This window comes from Haliotis rufescens, unplaced genomic scaffold, assembly GCF_023055435.1.
Source record: "Haliotis rufescens isolate VD_foot unplaced genomic scaffold, xgHalRufe1.0.p SCAF_2, whole genome shotgun sequence".
NCBI lineage: Eukaryota > Metazoa > Mollusca > Gastropoda > Lepetellida > Haliotidae > Haliotis > Haliotis rufescens.
In genome coordinates this window covers 76,556,524-76,573,255 of record NW_025963890.1, presented here as the reverse complement: position 1 = coordinate 76,573,255, position 16,732 = coordinate 76,556,524, and positions in this window count along the sequence as shown.

The window sequence follows — 16,732 nt, the reverse complement described above, 5'->3', positions numbered from 1 at the left end:
GGCTAAGCAAGCATGGATCCTGGTGTAGAATCATAAGATGGTGTTGAAATTAGAGGTTTGTGGCCTAGAGAGAAACTAATTCAGAAGCAAAAAGCTGATAGTCAGGTACCTGTGGGGTATTACTTGGATTTGGATATTTTGATGAGAATGTGGAGACCGCCAGACGTTCCTGCGGATGAGTTGTGGCGTATTCAACATCAAATTGTAGTACCGCAGTGTTATCGTGAGGAAATCCTCAGTCTTGGGCATGATTCACTGTTAGAAGGTCACTTAGGTGGTAACAAGACTTATCAGAGGTTGTAGAAACATTTCTTTTGGCCAGGTATACAAAATGATGTAAGGGAATACTGTATAACTTGTCACACTTGACAGCTGGTACGTAAGCCTAATCAAACAATTTATACGTACCCTTTAAAACCTATTCCGGCCATGACCAAAGACAAAATCAGGGAATAAGTTTTTTGTTAACAATCATTTGTACATCTACAAGATTCCCAAAGGCCATTCCATTGCGGAACATAAATACAAAAACTATTTGTGAGGCTTTAACCACGTTTTTTTATTGTATTTGGATTACCAAAGGAATTGCTTTTTTCAAAATCAAGTTCATACCCTTTACCTGGGATAGACGATTGCATTGATCGAATAGTGTATGCTATATATGTGTCAACATTTGATTTGTTAAACGGTTACTGGGGCATTCCATTGACATCTAGAGCAAGGCAAGTAAGTGCATTTTGTACACCTGAAGGACTGTACGAATATAATGTGATGCCATTTGGTGTGAAAAATGCGCCAGCAACATTTCATTTTATGTCTGTAGGTACACTTGATATCATTCGATAATGTGTGTATGTGTGTTATCTAACTTTATCGTTTTCATGTCAAGTGTTAATAATTTAGTATCATCAAATGTGACTTTATCAGAATATCTCAGATGTGTAAATTACCCTTGCGATGACTGAAACAGAATGGACACAATCTGAGAAAATCTAATGATAATAATTATCTTCTTGTATAATTTAATCACAATTGTTCACCACTGTCCATTGTTGTGCATATATACACAAGTAAAGAATTTTTTTACATAATCGAAATCGTAAGTTCCGATTGTAGATTAGGATATTATGTAATATGTCCTGTATGTCGCTGTTGGAAGACATCGCATTACAGTAAGCCACGTTTTGAACGAACTCACGGATAACATTAACTTTTTTTGTAACGGTGTCGCAGCGAAAGTATTCTTAACTAAGCTTATTCTCGAAATTGTCTCAACGCTAAGTTCTCCTAGGTTTACGGCAAAATTAAGACAGGTTCCGATCTTTCTTAGGGTCTGACGACAGATCAAACGACTGCCAAAAGATGGCATGATGAAGAAAACGATTCGATTATATGGGTCGACTGTATCATTTCTGACCACAAAACCTCTGAGAGAACTCCACCTGCACTTTTAGAACATAAACAACAGATTCTAGCAAACATAGCTGAAACATCGTTTATAGGGATTAAACCTTATGCCCAACAGCGAGTCGATAACAGATGATTTATTAACAATCATTCCATATAAAATGTTACTTTTTCTTTCATTTCGGTTGATACACAAGCAGCATGTTTGCATGTTATCGCAAATATAAACCATTTAATAGAGTGAGCATCTTGACAGTTATGTATAGCTGGATGGCATCATGATGAACATCATTTAGTTCATGAAAGATTATCCCATTACCAATGATAACAGAAAACGATTTAAATTTACTTTTTTATTGTTGTATAAAAATACTTAATATATACGACGTCGGTTTGCAATCTAGGTCGGTTGATTTCAACAACATTCCTTCTCAAATTATGGTTACTTCTCTCGGGGAGCGTTCACAAACCACGTCGCAGTTGCGGGACATCCTGAATCTATATTTGAGTCATTGTTCTATGTTCAGGATTTCCTTCCCACATCCAGCCAAAGGATATTTGTTCAATGTGTCTGATGCAATTTTCTTCTTGTTTGATATCTGGCGGAACCGTTATGATTCATGTATTTCCTCTCCTGGTAGATAGTTCGCCTTTTGTTGGGTGTGATATCCTGCATGGTGACAGTATAAACTCACATGGTATTATAGTTATTATAAATTAAAGCATCAAAATCTTTTCCATATTCATAAGAAATGTCTGCCAAAAGCATTGTCCTTTGTACCATTCAATTTATTATAACGCATTTCGGCTATATCATAAGCCTGTGTTTATGAATCCCTAGACAAATGTGATGATATTGCGAAAAGATGAGGGTATCATGTCCCACTAGTGCTTTACGTCACAAACACATGCAAAGGGAAATCAATTGTTCACCTGAAACATTACGGATACAAGTGAATTGCATTGGACGTCATTTTTCTCTCACGAAGTAATAACCTTTGTTACAACCTTTAATGTAACAAATACCCTTATTGTATCATTGAAACTGACCGTTACTTTGTCCAGATGTGCAAATGACTTATCCTTTTACGGTCCCCTCTCTAAAGGGACCACCTGGTTGATGTATTAAAGTTGTATGACACTTGATCCCATAGCTCAAAGGTATCTTAATATCATGATCTACAATGTAACATAATTTTGTTTACTATCGTAATACCAATGGGTGAATGGGTGAGTCGGATTGGTTGAAATGGAGAAATGTTGAAATTGTACAACATCTAACTTCAGATACCTCGGTTTAGTTGCCATGGTTAAAATAAACCTATTTGGTTTAGTCCTGAAATACATTTTACGTAACTTCCCATTCTGAACGAAAGAAATCAGCTAAATGCCACGTTGGTAATGACATCTAAAAGAAAACCTGTAGGTAATTACCAGGTTTATTGCATAATTAGTTGATATGAGGCGGGTGGGATGAAATAGCCTCTATCTCTGTCGATTGATGGCTTGTGGCGGCAAATGTGGACTGTTAGCTTTCTTTTAGTGAAGTCATGGAGGTCGAATCAGCGCCCTTCGGCATCGCCCTCCCATTCACAGGAAACGCCTCCTCAAACAGCAAGACAATATTGACACCTACTTCACCAAGTCCACCTCCCTCAATACCCTACTAGGAGCTGTAAGATCAGCCACATCCGCCCTCATTGACAACATTGATACACAAAACGCAGCCATTACTGCTCAAACAAACTTGATTCATGAACTTCAAGGGAAATTAGAAACCACTGAGTCTGAACTTGAACAGTCTCTAGTCAGATGGGAGGAACTTGAACAATACACTCGCAGGAACTCTTTACGGTTCTTGAACGTCTCTGTTACAAGTGATAAGGCTCAAACCGACCAAATAATCATTGACATTTGTGAAACAAGTCTCGATGTTAAGGTTTGACAGCGTGATATTGATCGCTCGCATGTTATCAGCAAGATCATTAATGTTCGAGCACAGGTCCTTGTTAAGTTTGTTACTCACAATACCCAACCCAGGAAACTAAAGGGTCACTCCTCCAGAATATTTGTAATGGAGGACCTTACATAGGAGCGCCATGACTTGGTGAAAGAACGTCTAAATCTAAACAAAGCCACTTCATAGAATCTTTGCTTGCAAAGAAAAAGGTTTAAAACGATTTATGATAAAAAACACAACTGACATCGAAAAAATGTTCAATAAATGTTCAACTTAACTCGAGAACAAAACAAACTCTGAGATCCCACATCAATATACAATTAATTGTACTTATGAGACTCAAACGTTGCAATAATATGTATAATTATATATGAGATCGAGTTCAGTGCATTCAAAATGAAATACACCTCTTTATCAATATTTAATATCACATTCTTCTATCACAGTTATATGTGTTGACCACAACACAAACGTCCAGTGTCCATACAACATGGCTTGGAAGCACAGTGTACTGCACTCCACTATATGTGCTTGTATCTCGCACGTTATTGCGTTTATGGACATGTTTAGTCCTGATGCTTATGACATGTGTATGTTTATCACTGCACTTTATTTCATTTAGTTAGTCTGCTTCTGTAGATTTCATCACACTCACCTATGCACACACAAGTAGTTCATTGTATGTATACGCTTCATTTACGCAATTGTTAAGTGGTACAATGGCGTTCTACTTCACGGGTTTTAATTATACTGAACAACAAAAGTTCCTTTGACATTGAATAAGATTTAATGCAAACTTATGTTTTTTACCAAATCTGAAACAATTTCGGTTTGCAACAGATAAAAGACTCCTGTAAGTGTTCAAATGGTATAATTTGCCATACTGACTTCAGAAAATGTGTGATTTCATTAAAAAAACATGAACATGCAAAAATGTCAATTTACAAATAAATAGTGTGTGTGTCTAGCTCTGGTTGCGATGCAAGCAACACATCTTCGTCTCTTGGAATTGACCAGGCGTCGCACAAAGTACTGTGGGGTATCTGTCCTTATCTGCTGGAGCATGTTTCGAAGTTCCTGGAGTGTCTGTTGAACACGTGCTTGACGTCGAAGGCGTCGATCAATCTCATCCCACATGTGCTCGATTGGTGAGAGATCAGGGGGGCGAGCCGACCAGGGGATGACATTCACGTTGTTTTGTTGAACAAGTCGAGTAATATGAGGCCGGGCGTTGTCATGTTGAAAGGTAATGCCTGGGCCATGACGACGCAAAAACGGTAGAACACCAGGGCCGAGGATCTCGTCGCGGTAGCGCTGTCCATTGAGATTTCCCTCTACCAGTATCAAACGGGTCCTCTGTCTTGCGGTAGTCCTACCCCATACCATAACGCTGCCACCCCCGAACCGATCTTCTTCCATGACACAATGATTGACGTAACGTTCACCTCGACCTCGGTACACTCGAATCCGTCCATCGCTGTGGCTGAGTTGAAAACGAGACTCGTCAGTGAATAGATCTTGTCCCCACTGTATGGCCGTCCAGCGTAGACGCTGTCTGCACCAATGTAGACGTGCTTGGCGGTGGTTTCTTGTCAAAATGGGACGTCTGGTGGGTCTTCTGGCGATAATCCCTGCACATCTGAGGCGGCGACGTACGGTTTGTGTAGGTTTTCGTCGAAGGCCAGGGATGCTTCTTGCAGTCACTGTTGCTCGCTGGAATCGATTTTGTAGGTGTGTTGTTCGAATCCAGTTGTCTTGTCGAGTATTGGTTACGCGTGGCCTGCCACTCCGAGGATGGTCTCTGACTGCATTCGTCTGTTGCCAACGTTGCCATAAACACCAAAATGGTTTTCTGTGGACGTTAAATTGCCTCGCAACATCACGTTGACTCGATCCTGCTTCAAGCATACCAATGGCTCACAGACGCTCATTTTCGGACAGGCGTTGCATTTCGTCATGTTGAATAATTGCCTAATTTTGTTGTTTTTCTGAGTGGTTGTTGTCAGCACGATTCTAAACAATGCATATGGAATTCCGTTAACGCACATGTTTTTATACGCATTCTTGGGTAGTGAAATGCATGGGGCTTGCATAAAAGTCAGCTTTTGCATGGAATGCATGCTTTTCTGTAGCAATTGCGTTTTTGTGACTTGATTCCATACATGTACTACAATATTGAAAACCAAACGTTATTTGTTGGAAAAATACACTAAAATATTGGTGTCACAGGAACTTTTGTTGTTAAGTATATAAAACTTTCAGATACTGTACCTGGTATATGATTCATACTTTAAAAATACAAACAACTTCAATCCACATACACCAATCAATGGCAAACCTGTCGGTGCCCTTGCCTTGATAATACTATTTCCTGTATTTGATTGCGTGCAGAGCATCGATAGGTTTGCATTACAACAAATGTTATTCAACTCACCTAAGAAAGGGAAAATTCCACATTATCAATCAATCATCCACTGCCTACTTTAGATGATCATTCCATTGATGTTTTGAACACTTTTATTTATCCATCAGCTGTAGTCTTGTTCAAATATACCTCTGTTCGGCGCAGTCCTTCACATACCAATCCTCATCTTACTTCTCATCATTCCTTGAACTGTTGAGCAAAATCCTTGCCCTGTTTCAGTAAACTCGCACACAAAGGACATTTCCATATTTCACTTAAATGTAAGAAGTCTACGATATAAACTACCTCGTATTTCTGAGCAAATTTCTGAATATGACATGGTATGTTTTAGAGAGACATGACTTGAAAATAGACCTTTTACATTCCCCTTATAGGAGGGATAGGTATTGTTTTGATGGTGGCATTATTGTATATTTCTCGGCATTGCTGTACGTTAAACGTAGAGAAGATTTAGAATCATACAATTATGAAAATATATGTTTCAAGGTTTTCTTGCCTCAAAAGAGAATATTATTATGTGCGTGGTACAGACCACCTAACACCCCTGTGTTGTATTGGGGTCAACTAGAACACTCACTTGAAACTGCTCTAGATTATACGCCCTACGTTGTTCTACTCGCTGATTTTAACGAAGATTTACTCAACAGCAACCTTCACCATCTGCACATTTTAGTTAGGAAGAGTTTACGTAATGTAATTAAAGCGCCGACACGCGTCCCTCAGCATTCAAAAACTCTGCTTGACCCTATTGTTATCAGTGACGATTGTAGTTGTGAAGAGTCGAGTGTAGTCGACTACAGCACGCATATCAGTGACAACAAGGGGGTTGTTATCTCGCTAACGAACTGCATTGACATAAAAAAAATCAAATGTAAGAGAGGTTCTGATTTATAGTGAGTGATTGAGTTGGGTGTAACGCCGCTTTTAACAGTATTGCAGTTATATCATTGCGTGTCAGCTTAATGTGGGAGGAAAGCCCGAAGTGATGCAGGTCTCAGACGTTTACCACTTCGGTACCACGAGTACGGTTATAGAGCTGACAAATCTAGAAACATAATCGGGGCGAACAAGGATTCGAACCCACAATCATAGGTTTCTGGCGTGCCCAAGGGACGCATCTCTGCATAGCGAATCGCGGCGCCTTAGACGATTAATGTCCCCTTCTGATTTATAAAAATGGTGACAATGCTAAGTTAATTGAATTGATTGAATCAACTGATTGGATGCGCATGTTTAATAGCTGCGAGTCTATTGGTGTAATATGTGATGTTTTTTCTGTCCACTTATAAAAACTATATAAGCATATGCATACCAAGCCGTTCTGTTACAATAAGGCGGAAAGATAAACCATGATTTGATAATGAACTACGTAGAGACACACGAATAAGAAATCGAGACAAAAAGCTGGGCAAGGGACGCGATTTATCTAAATATAGAAAACACAGAAAAACAGTTAATAATTTGAAAAAAATACCAAGGACAACTTTATCTAAACTGAGATGAATTATTATCTACATAAATCAAAGAAAACAGTTCTAATTATTGGAAACTCCTGCGTCACTTGATCAAAGAGTCTGGAGCCAGCACCGTGATCCCACCTCTGGTCACTAATAACAACACAGTACCTGAAGCATTTTCTGATTTTGATAAAGCTGAAGCTCTCATTGATTATTTTACTTCAGTTTCCAATGTTGATGATGAAGGTGCCTCGCTACCACCATTTGTTAAACTATGTGATCATGAATTGGATAATACCGTTATAGAAAATCAAGAAATAACAGATCTCATAAAGTCCCTACCGGTAAATAAAGCAAGCAGTACACATGAACCACAGATTTCACTGTTATCTTGTCTTGGAAAATTATTTGAAAGACTCATTTTTAAAAGAATGTATAATTACTTTCTGGAGAATGAACTACTTTCCAAATATCAATCGGGATTCATGCCAAACAATTGTACTACAGATCAACTATTTGACATTTACCATAACATTTGTAATTCACTTGAATAAGTATTTTCGCTTGATGTTAATTCATGTTTGTATGATATTCTGTGATATTTCTAAGGCATTCGACAGGGTAGGGCACAAAGGTATACATGTATTGCATAAACTTTAACAATATGGTATAACTGGTAAATTATTAGCTTGTTGTCATAGTTATCTGTCAGCCCGCTGCCAAAGAATATTTATTAATGGTAGTTTCTGAAGTAAAATAATCACCAAAGCAGGGGTCCCACAGGGCTCTGTACTGGGGCCGTTCCTATTTCTGATTTACATAAATGATATTACTGATCATCTTCAAAATATTACTAGGTTATTCGCCGATGATACATTTATGGGAACTTTATCTACTGATATGGTCGTAATTGAAGAAAGACTAAATCAAGACATTCTCTCCCTTCATCAGTGGGCAAGCACATGGCTTGTAAACTTTAATCCAACTAAGACAAAATACCTTTTTTGTAAGAAACAGGTACGGGATTATCTTACTATTTGTTATGCTCACAAACACCTAGGAATCACTTTATCTCAAGATACGAAGTGAACTGCACATGTTTCAAGTATTGCTAGGTCAACAGCGAAAATGGTTTCAGCTATGCGTAAACTTAAACATTAATTAAATAAATATTATCTGTCAAAAATCTATCTGACATTCATAAGACCTATTCTGGAATACTCATCGGAAGTATGGGACAACTGCTCTGCTTATGACGAAAATATACTTGAATTAATACAACTTCACGCTGCCAGATTATTACAGTTTTGACCAAATTTGCCTCGAGAGAAATGTTATATTTCGAAACCGGGTGACTAACCCCAAATAAGAGACGAAAAATTAAAAAACTTACGACAGTGCACAAAATATTAATGAACGAATGTCCCTCATATCGAAATGATTTGTTACCCCACAATAGATCAGCTGCTTCAAATTATAACCTACGTAACAAACAGAACATGACTGTACCTTTTGCCAGAACAAGTACGATTCAGAAATCATGTAAGAAAGACTCTTTAAAACAATGGAATTCACAAAATGAAAATGTTAAAAATAGCATCTCTGTAGCTGAATTGAATATAAAATAATTATCCAAATGTTACTTAATCACAATATTATTTCAGTTATGGAAAGCGTGAGATTAATATTATACACACAAGACTTACACATAGATGTAGCAATCTAAATGATGATTAATTTAGGGTAGATACTATTCTTGCTCTTGCGGTTCCCGATGCGAAAATGCTTTTCACTATTTTCTGGAATGTTAAAAAATACTTTTATAAGACAATCTTTGTTTATCAACATTAGGAATAAAGGGACTCAGCCGAATCTAGAAACAATTCTTTGTGGTAAGAAAAGTCTATCAGAGGAACAAAATAAATCAATTTCTAAATATGTCCATCACTTTATTGTAGAAATAAACAGATTTTAAATCTATCTTCATGTAACACGAATTTGCACTTGCACATTTCATACATGGTTGTTTCAGTATAAAAAGCCTTAGTTATATTTTATATTATTTTTCTATTAGTTTTGGTATTCGTTATAAATATAATTTTGATGTAAAACAATAGCATTCAGTATAAATATGAAAGCTCAGTTATATTCTATATTTCCCGCCCTTCACTTAAATTTAGAATTTCAAATGTCCATTAAATATTGTGGTATCACATACAGATATTAAATATCTTTCACAAATGTATCATTGTATACCATTCTACCATGACATTGATGAATGCTTGATTCTGATTGGTTAAAAAGAGGTTTCCCTTTTGCTACGGAAACCCCTTTCAAATATAGTAAGCCTTTTTCACACAAAAAACGTGCGTATGAATACATAGATAGCCTACATATCGATTCACAGAAAATGGCTGCCGATCGATCACCCCCATATGAACTGTAAAACATATCTATATTTCCTCTAATACACGCTGGGTCTCTAATACCAGACCGGTCTCTAATACGCGCCGAGTCAAGGGCTCTCGCGAAATTAATAGACGGCGTATAGTGTCAAATAGAGGAAATACGGTAGTTTGATATCGGATGTTAGGGGCGTTCTAGGCCGCAACCCTGACTACTTCGATGATGACATTAAAAGATTTAACGAAGGCATATCTTTTGCATACAAATGAAATGTTTATGAAACTGTTAGAGAAATGTTATGTGGTGGCCAGAATCGGAACAATTTAAGCTATTTCCTCATTGAAACAACAGACAATGAAAGTAAAATATAACATTATAAAAATTGTTTGAAAAAACAACATCATATCAGCAGGGATAGTTAGTCAGCGTGTTAATGTTGAACAGCATCACACTGTGCATCAGTACTGGGTTGTCTTCTGGTTTCCCGCAATTCTTTAACAGCTGTGTTACTGTTAACAATTTCTTTGGCAGCCATAACTGAGAGTGTATTACAGATACAGTGACAACAGGGACACGTTAGGACGGTTCTCATTTCAGGGTGGGGATCGAGGTATAATTCAAATATTCACACATTCAAAATAAGTGAAAGAGTGATATCTAATAAATTTTGTTGAGAAAATAATAATTGTTCATTTTTTTGGTAACTTTTTCTGAAACCCAAGAACAGGTAATTTCATTATTGAAACAACCGACAATGAAAGTGAAATATAACATAATAAAATGTGTTTGAAGACATTTTATTCATGACAACATGGTGTTTACAAACCTTTTTCTGATCGATATCCATTACCATCTCCGTCAACCACCATCGTTAGAATTTGGCAGGAGGGGATTTGAAAGTGCATCAGAAAACACTCCCTTTCGAAAGTCCACGAAAACAATGTCCCAACTGAATTGACAGCTTATCAAACTTGATGAAATTCATTTCAGAACACGCACAATTATGAAAATTATACACGACCTACTATTTCTGGACCAGAAATGTCTAAGTTCTGTCACTATTTGGCTTTGGATCCATGAAATCTTGAAATTGACAGGTCACACCATGCAGATTCCTCGTTTCAAAATACCCGGCTCGTCTAGATCTGCAGCCTAAACAGCGGCTGTTCAGTCATACTCAGTTCTATTGGTAATCATATGGATGACAGACAGACATTCTTTATTTCCTCCAATAATTGATGAGTACATATGACAGTAAGTTAGGTCAAATCATATATGACCTGTAGTGAACAGAACGCAGATAACCAAAAAAATATGAATACAATGCCCTTCTAGGTAGGAGCTTGTGAACAGTAACGGTTATAACATGTTTTGTTTGATGTGTAACCTGCAAATATGTACAAACTTTGAGACAACCAACACAAATCGTATCCAAGTGCTAAAATCAACACGACATAAGGTGTTGTGATCTCCTCCAAGCAAACAGTTCAACATTGCATTGTCATCCTGGTCACAAAAGTTAATAAAATCGTTTATATGCAGCAGTGAAGAAAGTTTATCGCACACCTGATTTCTCTGTTGTATGAGTCCTTCACAGTCAATGATGACATGTTTTGTACAGTCCGGTACTATGGTGTGACATAGTGTACATGTGACATAACCAGGTTTTACTGATGCCAGATATATCATGGATGATATGTAGAGTTTGTGTGTTGGATGAACGTATGCTATTTTCCACAAATGATGCATACGCACTGTCGGGTGAATTTCATAAAAGGTTTGTAGCCCTGGTTTGTTGTGAGGCACGCTGGAGTTTAATGACTGTTCATATTGATTAAGAACCTTCTTGACCACAGAGCACCATCTCTGTTTGGCTTTAAAATGGCCATATTTAAGATAAGCAAGCAGTATTTCTTTTATATTATATTTTCTAAACAGTAAAACTGTCTCTTGTATAAAACTGCTGTTGATGTTGAATCCTGCTATACATTTGCCTAATAGCCATAAGAAAAGTTTCTTCGATATAATGGAATTATTCTGTCTACATAGTCGACCAAAGAATAACAGTTTACATTTGTCTATTTGTCTATATATGTGTGCATTGACCATAGTCCAACTGCTGCTAAAGCGCTCGGTTCCAAATTATAATAAAGAGGTATCTATTCTACAGTGGGACTACATCAAATTTAAAAACACAGTAGGTTTATCTCCTAAATCAATATGAATGTATCTCATGTGTATGTATATGCATGCACTCGTATATGTATGTGTTTATGTGTGTATGTAGGTATATGTGTTTGCGTGTAATACTGTGTATTTATATATATATATATATATATGTGTGTGTGTGTGTATATATATATATATATATATATATATATATATATATATATATATATATAAACAAAAATGAGGTAAATGTTCACTCGGTGTACATGTAATATATATTATAACTAAAATGGATAGAATTATCATAAAAACGCCCGCATGTTATCAGAAATGAGCGGGCCCCTGTAACTTGATAATGCCCTCATATTACTTGACGACGGGCCATTATCACGCCCGTTGTTAGGTGACGTCATAGGATAGGGATAGGTGACGTAACGTTCAATAGTGACGTCATCTGGTTTGTTCTATGACGTTTCCATATTTGTAATATAAGGGTAACGCTATTTTTCAGGGCATTATCATTTGCAGGGCCTAGATTTTCGAAACGATCGTAGCCCTAAAATTATCGTAAATTTGTCGTAAAGAAATCGTAGGCTATCGTAGCATATTTTCGAAACTATCGTAGCCCTAAGATATCTTAAGTTTGTCGTAAATCTAAGATAGCCCTATACCTGTCGTAAGTTTATTTTATCTTCATCCAAGATGGCGGCATACTTTTCCATAGATATTGTGCCAAACACCTAGTCCGCTTTACGTTCAAACATTGACATTTCATTTTGTAAAACTGAGTGATTCAAATTGACAATTCGAAAACACGAAGAACGCATCAAGGATTTCACGTCAAAAATGTTCTTAATCGCGACAGCAATACACATAACTGTGGAGTCGATAGCTTACATTATTTTTTCTATCCGAGTCCATGCTGATGAAGTGTGAATCAACATACCTTTTCGATAATTTGGGAAGGATAAAAACGGAAGGTGTCGGCAGGCTACAGTAATGACCGTGACCTTATTGATAATTTAGGGGGAGCTAATCTTAGTCCAAACTCTAGTTGAGAGTGGTTTCCCTTTGTATTCGCCCGGGACACCTTGCTCGATGGTACAGTTTTCATAAAGCGCAGAGTTCCGCTGTTATATTTTCTGAGTCGCATTTGTGTCAATGCTTTAGTCTTTATTTTCGCATTTTATAAAATTATATCAATCTACATATGTAAAAACAACCATAAAGGTTTCCCATAAGTTTTTACATCTAAAATCGTGTGGGACGGGTGGTTTTAATAATTGAATTTTAACTATACAGTGTAGTATTTATTGACTTAACAAGGAAATACATGTGATCAAATATTTGTATACAATATCTAATATTTTTCTTGCAAAAGTAATTGTAATTTGTTTCGTTTTAAATTCAATACCTACGTTATCTTTATCCTCTTGAAAGACAAATATTTGATAAAAAGTGATTAAAAACTGTCCGTCGAACAATTGCATTCTTTGAAAACAGGTGATTAACGGCATATATATGTATTCCCTTATAAATATAACAATTTACTGAAATTTTGACAGCAAAAGTTAAGCACAGATTTTTGTATCGACAAATCAAATATAAAATGAGTTCCCATGCTCGTTCTGGTTCTTGTCAAAATGTAGCATAGATTGCACATTGTCCAAAATTCACTTTCAAATATATGTTCGCAGAAAAAAAGTTTATTGAATGAAATTTACTGATCAACATAAAATACACATTTTCAAAACAATAATCTTTGCATTCAATAAGCCGGTTTTAAAATATTTTGATCTTTTTAAATATTTAAGTCTACATCTTCCCGTTTTATGTTTAAAAAAAATATAGATATCCTTGAGACCATTCAGACAATAAAATCGTTGTAACGTATAGGGTCAACGGACAAATACTAGTAAATGATCCTCAGCAATTCTGTCAGAGAAGCCAAATACCATTGAACTACGTTCTGGAATAGATTTGACACATTACAAAGTATTTCGCTCCTCAGCCAGATTTAAATGAAATCAGACAAATCAGTTTATTAGCTCTACTTAATTTAAAAGGATAGAAAATGACTACATTATATGTATGTTCACGTTAACTTGTGGCGTGTTCCATGAGACAACATAACTTGACAATTCCTAAATTATCTCTCTTTGCGAACGAAAATTAGTGTCACTTTTAAATTTTGAAAATAATTATGGATCTAGATAGATAAAAAAAGAATTTCATCATCTAAATACTAATAGCTTGATATTGTATTTAAGTCCTTGGTTTATTCGTGAAATATATTGGATACATAAGTAACAAAACAAACTTAACAAGCTTAGATTGTCATATAAACTTGCTTGTGGGTGCGCTGCTTCCTGAACAATTTTTGTTTTGAGTGTTTCCACGTATAATGTTGGTGTTTACACTAATATAAACTTGACTTTTGACATAAACATAAAAATATACAGTATACATCACTTAACATCAGACTTGAACACGCATGTTAAATGCTGAACGCATATGCAGCTGGGAAATCCCCGTGACGTCACTGGGAAACATCCCGCTTTTTCAATCTCTAACACAAATGAGTTCTCTGTCAGAGTTACGACAGGTATCGTAACTCTGAACGATCTGCGACAGGTTTACGATAGTTTCGAAAATCTTATCTTAGCCTTAAGATATCTTATCTTTGAACGTAAGTTGTTAAGATTTGTCTTAGCTAAGATCGTTTCGAAAATCTAGGCCCAGAAGCCCGAGGTCTTCCATTAACTGCCCGACGAAGGAGGGCAGTTGAAAAGACCGAGGGCTTCAGCAAATGATAATGCCCTGAAAAATAGCGTTACCGTTATTATAGCTAAAATGGATGGAATTTGTTATCAAATAAATAGATACAATGTCGATTTTGAAACATTTACTGCAATCAACACGAATGTCACTGACCCACTTTTACAAATATGGAAACGTCATAGAACAAACCAGATGACGTCACTATTGAACGTTACGTCACCTATCCCTATCCTATGACGTCACCTAACAACGGGCGTGATAATGGCCCGTCGTCAAGTAATATGAGGGCATTATCAAGTTACAGTGGACCGCTCATTTCTGATAATATGCGGGCGTTTTTATGATAATTCTATCCATTTTAGCTATAAAAGTGGGTTAGTGACATTCGTGTTGATTGCAGTAAATGTTTCAAAATCGACATTGTTGTTTCTTTTTATTTGATAACAAATTCCATCCATTTTAGCTATAATAACGGTAACGCTATTTTTCAGGGCATTATCATTTGCAGAAGCCCTCGGTCTTTTCAACTGCCCTCCTTCGTCGGGCAGTTAATGGAAGACCTCGGGCTTCTGCAAATGATAATGCACTGAAAAATAGCGTTACCCTTATAATAAAATAATAAAGTCCACGTTAGTCCATCATCTTCTTTATATCAGTTTCAATCATAGTTTTCGCTGTCTCATGACAGCTCTTCAGTGTAACTGACAATGACATATAATATGACGTCATACTTATGATGATGTCATAAATTACAATTGTGACGTCATAATGTATTTACACACTCCAGCGACGACACCAATTTAACAATTGTAGGGAGACATTTGAATTAAAATATACAGTATTTGTAAAGTAACAGTGTAACATTTACGATTGTAATGAGAAATCTGTTAATACATTCTAGAGTTCAATTTGGGTTTCATCAATTTGATAAACATTTGTTCTTTTTCAAATCTCAGCTGCTTGTTACTTGTAAACAATTTATAAAACGGAAAAATGGTAAATTTCCCGTTTCCGCAATCATCAATGTGTTTGCTGACACCTATGCATCGAACATTAGGGTCTCTAATCTGCTGTTTGTGTACAGTGACTCTCTCTTTTAATTCCATGCCGGTTTCACCGATGTAGTTTTCGCCGCATCCCGAACATCTCATAACACACACCACATCTTTGCTGCGGCAGTTCATGTCGGCTTTCACATTGAAACCCTTGCCATTTGCAAAAAGGAAAGTAGTACCTTCACTTATGATGTTACACGTGCCACATCTTGGTGTGTTACATCTTCTTACACATGGTACACTCTCTGTACAAGAATATTTGGATGGACGAAGAATTTGCTTGAGATTTTTTGGTTGCCTGGTACTTTTTATAATTTTACATTTATTCAGTCCTTGTTTCATTTTATCACTTTGCTGTAAAATTGGGAGGTTGTCCCTTATGACTGGCATGATATCACAATTATTAGGATTGAAGGTGGACACAAACGGTATAATTTGATCGCCCACAGATTTTTCATTAGGTTTCAGGAGAGTATGTCTTGGAATTTTTAACGATTTTTCTAAAGCGTCATTAATGACGCGAAGCGGATAGCCTAGCTTCCTGAGATACCCCATTAATTCTTTCAATCTTAAGTCTCTTTTATCCGTTTCCGACACGATGGTACATACTCTCCGCGCAAGTGAATAAGGAATGTTAGCTCTTGTATGCCTGGGGTGATAGAACCGAATTGTAGGTATTGATGGGTGTCCGTTGGTTTGTAGTAGATATCAGTTTTCAATTTAATATCTTCCTTTACTACAAGGACGTCCCGAAATGGAATTTCGCTCTCGCTTAACTCCATAGTTAAACTGATTGAAGGATGGACCGTATTAATAATATCCAGAAAAATGTCTAAATTTTCACGAGTTGTGACGTCACAGTTGTAATTTATGACGTCATCATAAGTATGACGTCATATTATATGTCATTGACAGTTACACTGAAGAGGTGTCATGAGACAGCGAAAGTACTATGATTGAAACTGATAGAAAGTAGATGATGGACTAACGTGGACTTTATTATTTTATTATATATATATATATATATATATATATATATATATATATATATATATATAATTACTATATTTTC